Consider the following 10,763-nt stretch of genomic DNA (forward strand, 5'->3'; position numbering starts at 1 on the left):
AAGTCATTTACCTAGCATCACACAGCTAGTAAGTGTCAGAGGCTAGATTTGACGTAGGAAAATGAGAGTTCTTGATTCCAGCCTCAGCATTCTAACCATTATACCACCTAATTGCTTGAAATAGTAGAAAATCATAAATAGTTATTGTGTAGAGAAAGTAGTTTGTTGGAGTTTGATCTCTTCTTTTGAAAAAGTATCAAAGGGAAGTCTTTTAGCATAGGTTGTCAAATTTGCATTGACAGGATGGATGATGGAATTATGGTAGGAGAAACTATGATTCTGGAACAATGAATAAAACCATATAAGGCATTAAGAAAGAAGATATCAAGGGTCTTTTCATCAGAGGGCAAATGATAACCAGTCCTCAAAGTATAACAGTTTAGGGTAGGATTAGATAGTAGATATTAGATAGGATTAGAGGAAAGATAAAACATCTGAAGAAAGAGATAGAGAGTATTAGGAACCTTTTGCAAGGAATTTAGTCTGTAGATACCAAATTATGGTTCTATAAATCTGAGACAAATGAATTATGTTATTGTAATTTAAGGTGTATATTATTACTAAGATAGAACTGTAAGAAATGAAGTTTTCAAAGAGGTGAAGATAGAGGTAATATATATTGAATTGAGTGACTGGGTAGCAGTGTTTTCTCAAGGAAGAAAAGGTGTTAAATATCCTTAAAATAAATTTGTAAGGGCAAGTAAGTGGCACAGTGGATAGAGTACCAGCCCTGAAGTCAGGAAGACCTAAATTCAAATCTGATCCCAGACATTTAAGACTTCCTACCTGGGCAAGTCACTTAATCCCAATTGCCCCAGCAAAAAATAAATAAATAAATAAATTTGTAGTGGAAAACTGGTATTGGACAATAGCATGACCAATCTGAATGGAATATTTGATATTCCCAGAGATCAAACAGGGGAGAATGATGGTGGAGACCAGCTTCTAGAGAGATTTCTTTTCATTTTTAATAAACATTTTATTTACTAACCACTTGCTTTTGTCCATCTTATACCTTTCCTCTGATTTGACCTTGACTTCCCTCCTCACCTTACATTTTAGTGCAGGGTCATGGAACATATCCTTGTTGACAATTGTTTTGTCCAATGGGATATCCATAGAGTATCTAGTGGGTACAAGGTGATTGTAGTTACAAACTTTCATGAAGGACTTGATTTTGCTGCAATCACTTTGCAAGCGTAGTGGCTGATACCTGCCACCAAGGCATGGCTGTAGGGCTTCTCTGAGGTCCCATCATCAATGTTCTTCACAATGATGGCCTTGCATCAGGAGTACCTTCAGGCCAGGACCAGCACCACTTTCCTAGGTTTCATGAACTTGCCTGTTTCCACACAAAGCAGGTCACTCCTGGAGCCAGAGAGATTTCTTAAGGCACATAACAGCCCATTTTCACAAGTCAGCAAGTTAATGAGCAATTTAAACTCCTACAATATGCCAAACATTGAAAGTCTTTTTCAGTGGGAAGAGGAGCTAAAGAATGTGGAACTGAAAATAAAATAAAATTGAAATAGAATGCCACTATTGAGTTCATCTCCTGTCAGGCAATGTCTAATTTTTAAATTTGTTGGAAAGGCAGGAATCTTAGGTTCAAATCTGCCTCAGACGTTTAATACTTACTAGCTGTGTGACCTTAGGCAAGTCACTTGATCTCAATTGCCTCATTAAAAAAAAAAAAAAAAAAAAGATCATTTTCCCTTTTCTCCTTTTCTTTGATCTCTTTGAGGTACAAAATTAGTAGTGATATTAGGGACAGTTTTATGGCTCTTCCGATATAATTCCAAATTATTCTCCAGAATAGTTGGAGTAGTTCACAGCTTCACCTCAATTTTTCCACATTATCTCTACCATTTATCATTTCCCTTTTCTGTCAGAAGAACCAGTCTCACATGTAAGGGGTGGCATCTTGGAATTATTTCAATTTTCATTTCTCTAATCAATAGTGATTAAAATAATTTTTTTCATGTAATTAAAATTGGATTTCTTTTTCTGAAAATTGGCTGTTCATTTCCTGTGATCTTTTATTTTCTGGAGAATGGCTCTGATTTTTATAAATTTGATTTACTTATCTGAGAAATGAGATCTTTATCAAAGAAACTTGCCGTAAAGTTTTTTATCCCAATTTCCTCTTTTCCTTCTAATTTTGTCTGCATTATGTCTTGTTTGTATAAAATCTTTATGATTTAATACAATTAAAATTAACCACTTTATTTCCCACAATTATATCTTATCTTTTGTCTGTATATAAACTCTTCTTTTATTCAAAGATCTTACAGGTGCATTTCCCCATGTTCATTTATTTAGGATATCAGTCTTTATGTCTAAATCACTTATCCATTTTAATCTTATTTTGTTATGAGGTATGAAATGTTGGTTCTTGTCTAATTTCTTGCAAATGGCTTTGCAGTTTTCCCAGAAAATTTTGTCAGATATTAAGTTTTTAATCCAAAAGTTTGGATCTTTGGAGTTATCAAACACTAGACTATTTGGTCATTTGCTGTTGTGTATTGTTTATTTAATCTCTTCCACTGATCTACCACTCTGTGTTTTAGTACTATATTGTTTTGATGATTATTATTTTGGAATATGTTTTGAAATCTACTAGACTAATAGTACCTTCCTTCATATTTGTTTTTCATTAATTGCCTTGATATTTTTTGACCTTTTGTTCTTCCAGACAAATTTTGTTACCATTTTTTTTTAGGTCTATAAAATGATTCTTTAGTAGCTTTATTGGTACAGTATTGAATAAGTAAATTAAATTAGATAGAATTACCATTTTTATTATATTGTTTTGACCTACCTATAAACAAGTTATATTTCTCCAGCTGTTTAATTTGATACATATTTATATGAAAAGTGTTTTGCAACTGTGTTCATATATTCTGAATTTGTCTTGGGATTGACTCCTATGTAATTTACATCATTTACAGTTATTTTAAATGTAATTTCTCTTTCTATCTCTTGCTGCTAGGTTTTGTTGATAATATACAGAAATGCTAACAATTTATTTCATATCTTGCAACTTTGCTTAAGTTTCAAGCTAATTACTTCAACTAGTTTTTAGTTGATTCTCTAGGATTCTCCAAAAATACTATCATATCATCTGCAAAGAGTGATAATTTCATTTCTTCATTGGAGAAAAATATTTCATCTTCATCAGTGGTGTGCTCACCTTTTTCATTTTTTTGAAACTAGCAACTTGGCTTTCTCTTTTAAAATCAAACTAACCAAAAATTTGTCTTTTTTTTCTCCCCCCAAAAAAGTTTTTCTTTTTTATTTATTAGCTCTATTTTTAACAACTTTCAATGTTATTAAACTCTCCTTTGATGTTCAAGATTTCCATTTTTGTATTTAAATGGGAATGATTAATTTGTTTTTTTTTTTTAATTGACATGCTCAGTTTATCAGTGTGTTCTTTCTCTTTTTTATTGCTGGAAATATTTAGAGATACAAAGTTTCCCTTAAGTACTTTTTGACTGTATCCCACAAATTTAGAAAATTGTCACATTATCATCATTCCTTTTAATGAAACTATTGATTATTTCTATGATTTGTTCTTTAATCAACTCATTTTTTTTTAGGATTAGATTATATAATTTCCAATTAATTTTTAACCTATGTTTTGATGATTATTATTTTGGAATATGTTTTGAAATCTACTAGACTAATAGTACCTTCCTTCATATTTGTTTTTCATTAATTGCCTTGATATTTTTTGACCTTTTGTTCTTCCAGACAAATTTTGTTACCATTTTTTTTTAGGTCTATAAAATGATTCTTTAGTAGCTTTATTGGTACAGTATTGAATAAGTAAATTAAATTAGATAGAATTACCATTTTTATTATATTGTTTTGACCTACCTATAAACAAGTTATATTTCTCCAGCTGTTTAATTTGATACATATTTATATGAAAAGTGTTTTGCAACTGTGTTCATATATTCTGAATTTGTCTTGGGATTGACTCCTATGTAATTTACATCATTTACAGTTATTTTAAATGTAATTTCTCTTTCTATCTCTTGCTGCTAGGTTTTGTTGATAATATACAGAAATGCTAACAATTTATTTCATATCTTGCAACTTTGCTTAAGTTTCAAGCTAATTACTTCAACTAGTTTTTAGTTGATTCTCTAGGATTCTCCAAAAATACTATCATATCATCTGCAAAGAGTGATAATTTCATTTCTTCATTGGAGAAAAATATTTCATCTTCATCAGTGGTGTGCTCACCTTTTTCATTTTTTTGAAACTAGCAACTTGGCTTTCTCTTTTAAAATCAAACTAACCAAAAATTTGTCTTTTTTTTCTCCCCCCAAAAAAGTTTTTCTTTTTTATTTATTAGCTCTATTTTTAACAACTTTCAATGTTATTAAACTCTCCTTTGATGTTCAAGATTTCCATTTTTGTATTTAAATGGGAATGATTAATTTGTTTTTTTTTTTTAATTGACATGCTCAGTTTATCAGTGTGTTCTTTCTCTTTTTTATTGCTGGAAATATTTAGAGATACAAAGTTTCCCTTAAGTACTTTTTGACTGTATCCCACAAATTTAGAAAATTGTCACATTATCATCATTCCTTTTAATGAAACTATTGATTATTTCTATGATTTGTTCTTTAATCAACTCATTTTTTTTTAGGATTAGATTATATAATTTCCAATTAATTTTTAACCTATGCTTTCATAATTCTTTATTGGATACCATTTTTATTGCCTTATGGTCTGAAATAGGTGCTTTTTATATTTGTGGACTTGGTTGTGAAGTTTTTATGCCTTAATATATGGTCAGTTTTTGTGAAAACTGTTGAGAAAGATGTATATTCCTTTTTATTCCCATTCAGTTTTCTGCAGAAGTTTATCATATCCAAATTTTATCAGATTTTATTCATTTCCTTAACTTTTTTCTCATATATTATACAGTTAGATTTATCTAATTCTGAGAAGGGGAAGTATAATATAGTTTTACTATCTTATTTATTTATCCATTTAACTTTTAAAGAATTTGAATGCTATTATGTTTAGTGATTATACATTTAGTATTGCTATTACCTTATCATCTTTGGTTCCTTTTAGCAAAATGTAATTTTATCTCTCATCCTTTTTAATTAGATCTGTTTTTGCTATTTCTGAGATCATGAGTGCAAAGCATGCCTTTAAAAAAAAAATCAGCTGAAGCATGATAGATTTAACTCCAGCTCATACTCTCTCTCTCTCTCTCTCTCTCTCTCTCTGTATTTCTGTGTGCCTCTTGTAAGTAACAGTGTTAAATTCTGTTTTCTAATCTATTTTACTTTCAACTTCTGTTTTATGGATGAACTCTTCACATTCAGAATTTTGATTACTAAGCATTTCTCTCTATCCTATTTTCATTCATTGCTCTCTCCCCTCTCATCCTTTCCTTTCTCTCCTTCTCTTCCTCCCTCTCTCTCTTTCTCTGTCTCTCTGATTCTGTAAAGTCTGTTTTGATTCTTTTCACTGCCTTCTTTTATCCTGCCTCCTTTTTATCATTTCCTTCTTGCTCTTATTTTGTTCCCCATCTACTCCCCATTTGTGTAAAATAGATTTTTATTACTAGTTGAATGTATATTTATTTCCCCTTTTTGAACCAATGTAGATATGAGTGAGATTTAAATCTTATTTGCCTTTCCTTCCCCATCATTTCCCCCTCCATTGTAAAACCTCTTTCTTGTGCATTTTTAAATGTGAGATAATTTCCCCCATTTTTCTTCTTCCTTCCCCTTTCTTCCAGGCACCTCTCTTGCCTATTTATTTTTTATGTCATTCCAAAATAATCTATTCATTCCCATGCACTTTTTAATATTAGAAGTGCCATAATAAAGTTGCATTGTCTTTCTATGTAGAAAGATAAATAGTTTATTTTTATTGAGACCCTTATGATTTCTCTTTTAAATTTACTTTTTTATTTTAGTTGAATATTTGAAAATCAAGTTATTCATCTCTAGTCTTTTCATCAGGAATGCTTGAAAGTCCTCTATTTTATTAAGTATAAATTTTTCCCTTATAGGATTATACTCTATTTTGCTAGATAGGTTATTCTTGGTTGTAATCCCAGCAATTTGCCATTCTGGAATACGCCATATCTTCTGCTTCTTTAATATGATAGCTCTTAAATCTTGCGTAAGACCATGGATTATAGTAATTGAATAGTTTTCTTTTTTGGCTGCTTGTATTATTTGCTTTTTGATTTGGGGGGATGGGGTCTGGCTATTTGATCTGGAATTTGGCTATTCATAGTAGTTTTCATTCTGGGAATTTCAGGAGGTGATCAGTGTAATTTTTTAGGTTGTATATTAAATTCTGGTTTGGAATATCAAGGTAGTTTTCCTTGATTATTTCTTCAAATATGATGTGAAGCTCCTCCTTTTATCATGGCTTTCAAGTAGTCTAATGAATAATTCTTAAATTATCTCTCCTCAATTTATTTTCCAGAGCAGGTTTGTTTTTTTTTAATGAGATATTTCATATTTTCTTCTATTTTATACATCTTTTGACTTTATTTTTATTGTTTCTTGGTATCTCATGGAATTATTAGCTTCCAGTTACCAGTTCTAATTTTTAAGGAATTTTTTTCTTCAGTGAGCTTTTATATCTTCTTTTACATTTGGTGAATTCTTCTTCTTCTTCTTCTTCTTCTTCTTCTTCTTTTTCTTCTTCTTCTTCTTCTTCTTTTTTTGCTGAGGCAATTGGGATTAAGTGATTTGCCCAGGGTCACACAGCCAGGAAGTGTTAAGTGTCTGAGGTCAAATTTGAACTCAGGTCCTCCTGACTTCAGGGCTGATGCTCTATTGTGCCACTTAGCTGCCCCAGAATTATGCTTTTTTAAGGAGTTTTTTTCATCAGAGAGTTTTTGAATTTCTTTTTCCATCAGGCCAATTCAACTTTTTAAAATATTTCTGTTTTTTTCATTTTTTGTGCTTTTTTTTTTTATCAAACTTTTAATTGTCTGTAATTGTCTTCCTGTACTTTCATTCCTTCACTTTTTTCTTCTACCACTCCTATTTGACTTTAACAATAATTTTTTAGCTCTTCTAGAAATTTTTGTTGGGCTAATGTCCAATTCACATTTTTCTCCTTTGAGGCTTTGGTTGTAACTGTTTTGACTTCATTGTCTTCATCTGAGTTTGTCTTGATCTTTCTTGTCATTTTAGTAGCTTTTTGGTCAGGTTCTTTTTTTTTTTCTTGTTCATTTTTCCATTTTGTTTCTTGATTTTGAACTTTATATTAAACTTGCTACTTTCATTCAGAACACAGAACTTTTTCTAAGGATTTCTGATTCCTTGAGATCAGAAGTGATTGTGCTCCTCAGGGTCCCTGTTCCCCTTTGCAGAAAGTACTGCTCTTTGTCCTTGAACTGTGATCCAGAAGTAATGGATTTTTTTTTTTCCTGCATTAAATGGTAGCATGAAGTTTCCTGTAATCTTTTGAGACCAGTTGCAGATCCTTTGCTGTCTCTGCCTAGAGACCTCCCCAAACTGCTGCTTTTTTTGTTGCCATCACTTAGTCCCACCACTGCTGTTTCATCCATGTGGACTCTATTTCTACGTCATAGATCTCTCTTTCTGACCTCCTAAATTGTCTTGGGCTAGAAGAATGTGTCACTTTGAACTTTTCTTGGCTCTTTTATTCCAGAATTAAATTTGAAATATTACTTTAAAGTTCTTTGGGGAATTTGGGGAGAACTCAACTCAGTTCTGTCTTTACTCAACCAGCTCTCCAGTCTGCTTTTTGACTTTGAACTTTATATTAGTGTTGGATTCTGCTCTTCTTTGGGGAAGGGAGGAAGAATCTGACTTGAATTTTGGCTTTAATGTCCTTTTGTTATTTTCATAATTTATTTTGGAGACCTGTAAGTTTTGGGGGCTTTCAAAGTAGAATGATTTTTGAAGAAGTTTGTTCACTGCTATCTTAGTCTACTCTCTTGGCAAATTACATGTCCAGTTTGAGTTTGTTGGATTGTGTGTAATTGAGTTTCCACAGACTACTGCTGGACCTAGTCACAAGTATTATATTGTGAGGGGAGAGTTCAACTGTGCAGAGGCACTAAACTAAGGCCTACCTTAGTTTTAGTCTTCTGTTCTGGTTTATTTTTATTTTTGTTGATGTCCTAATCACCTAAGGGCATAAAAGTCTTAACCATATGGATTTGGTTCTCTTTCACTTGGTATTTTTTGAAGATATTTGAAGACCATATAAGTTATCAAACTCTGCCCAGATGATCAGAGATGTTTTCATATAAAAAAGATAAGAGAGAGTTTTAAGAGGGGAGAAATTGGTCTGATATCCATACAAGCTAAGTGTCAATATATCTTTTTATCTTTGTAGTGTATCTTTGCTGTGTTAGGCAAGATAAACCATCCTTTTGTTAACTCTTCAATGATTTTGTGAGTGTTCTAGCTCCAATATTAAACCTGAACTACCAGAATGCTAACATAAATCCTGCTGCTGACTGAAATGAAAACGATTAGATGAAATTGAATAATGTTTCACAGGAAGTATATTGGTATTGGCTGAAGTGACTCATCATCCTTTATCTGGTATAATGTATAAAATAACAGTTCCATGTAAGCTAAACCTATGAAAGAGAATTGCTTGGGAAAAGAAGAGAAAGAGAACCTCTTTCTCCTGCTTCCCTCTCCTCAGCCAGAAAATGACCTTGTGAAGTTTAAAAGCCTGAAAGATTTGGTACTTCACCTTGGTATTCTTATAGTGTCCCTAGAACAGCAGTGACTATTTGCAGTGTCTGAACTGGGAGAAGTGGACAATATAGAATCACTGAAAGAAGCAGCTGTAAGACTGTAATGAGAACTGCCGGAAACTACAGCATGCCTAAGTGAAACACCATTAGGGTCTTTTGAAGTGGATAATAGAACTCCACAAATATTTAGTCCAGAGATTGTGAGTTAACCCCTGTGCTATATATGCAATAAGTTTATATCTGATTTTCCCTGGATTATGTATGTGCTTGTGAGAGTGACCTGCAAATTTGAGCTGATGTTTGTACCAACTCTTCTTAGTTTGTCACCTTTTCCTAAAATTTATTGTGATTAGGTAATTTATATCAATGAATAATCAATAGAGAATGCATACCATGGGAATGGTTGGGGGTAATTGTAGTGAACTGTAGTTTTAGAAATACAGTTCTGCACACCCTGCTCCTTCCCAAGCTTTGAGTTTGTTGGATTGTGTGTAATTGAGTTTCCACAGACTACTGCTGGACCTAGTCACAAGTATTATATTGTGAGGGGAGAGTTCAACTGTGCAGAGGCACTAAACTAAGGCCTACCTTAGTTTTAGTCTTCTGTTCTGGTTTATTTTTATTTTTGTTGATGTCCTAATCACCTAAGGGCATAAAAGTCTTAACCATATGGATTTGGTTCTCTTTCACTTGGTATTTTTTGAAGATATTTGAAGACCATATAAGTTATCAAACTCTGCCCAGATGATCAGAGATGTTTTCATATAAAAAAGATAAGAGAGAGTTTTAAGAGGGGAGAAATTGGTCTGATATCCATACAAGCTAAGTGTCAATATATCTTTTTATCTTTGTAGTGTATCTTTGCTGTGTTAGGCAAGATAAACCATCCTTTTGTTAACTCTTCAATGATTTTGTGAGTGTTCTAGCTCCAATATTAAACCTGAACTACCAGAATGCTAACATAAATCCTGCTGCTGACTGAAATGAAAACGATTAGATGAAATTGAATAATGTTTCACAGGAAGTATATTGGTATTGGCTGAAGTGACTCATCATCCTTTATCTGGTATAATGTATAAAATAACAGTTCCATGTAAGCTAAACCTATGAAAGAGAATTGCTTGGGAAAAGAAGAGAAAGAGAACCTCTTTCTCCTGCTTCCCTCTCCTCAGCCAGAAAATGACCTTGTGAAGTTTAAAAGCCTGAAAGATTTGGTACTTCACCTTGGTATTCTTATAGTGTCCCTAGAACAGCAGTGACTATTTGCAGTGTCTGAACTGGGAGAAGTGGACAATATAGAATCACTGAAAGAAGCAGCTGTAAGACTGTAATGAGAACTGCCGGAAACTACAGCATGCCTAAGTGAAACACCATTAGGGTCTTTTGAAGTGGATAATAGAACTCCACAAATATTTAGTCCAGAGATTGTGAGTTAACCCCTGTGCTATATATGCAATAAGTTTATATCTGATTTTCCCTGGATTATGTATGTGCTTGTGAGAGTGACCTGCAAATTTGAGCTGATGTTTGTACCAACTCTTCTTAGTTTGTCACCTTTTCCTAAAATTTATTGTGATTAGGTAATTTATATCAATGAATAATCAATAGAGAATGCATACCATGGGAATGGTTGGGGGTAATTGTAGTGAACTGTAGTTTTAGAAATACAGTTCTGCACACCCTGCTCCTTCCCAAGCTTTAAGTATGAATGGAGGTTACATAAGTTTCCCCAATGTATAAAATATATATGTTTGAAATTGCTACTTTGCCCTGTCATACTCTGAGCTCTTGCATTTGGAAACTTATTTTTATAAATGAATTTTAATGTATCAGGCACTAACTTTATAGGCATCCATTAGTAATCAAGCTATTTATTTAGCACTTTCCCGCTACAGAGTACTTTCACATATATTATCTCATTTGATTCTCATAATAATCCTGTTTAGTAGATAATGCCAGTACTTTTAAGGCAGAGAGTTATCTGGGGGCTTTACTGATCTGCTTGATGTATTTATGAGATAGT

General features: G+C 32.5%; 1 pseudogene; it reads right to left on the reverse strand.

The window, feature by feature from the left end:
• Positions 1-945: 945 nt before the first annotated feature.
• LOC127538625 (60S ribosomal protein L27-like) lies at positions 946-1,337 on the reverse strand (annotated as a pseudogene).
• Positions 1,338-10,763: the final 9,426 nt, after the last annotated feature.

This window comes from Antechinus flavipes, chromosome 5 (assembly GCF_016432865.1).
Source record: "Antechinus flavipes isolate AdamAnt ecotype Samford, QLD, Australia chromosome 5, AdamAnt_v2, whole genome shotgun sequence".
NCBI classification, from domain to species: Eukaryota; Metazoa; Chordata; class Mammalia; order Dasyuromorphia; family Dasyuridae; genus Antechinus; species Antechinus flavipes.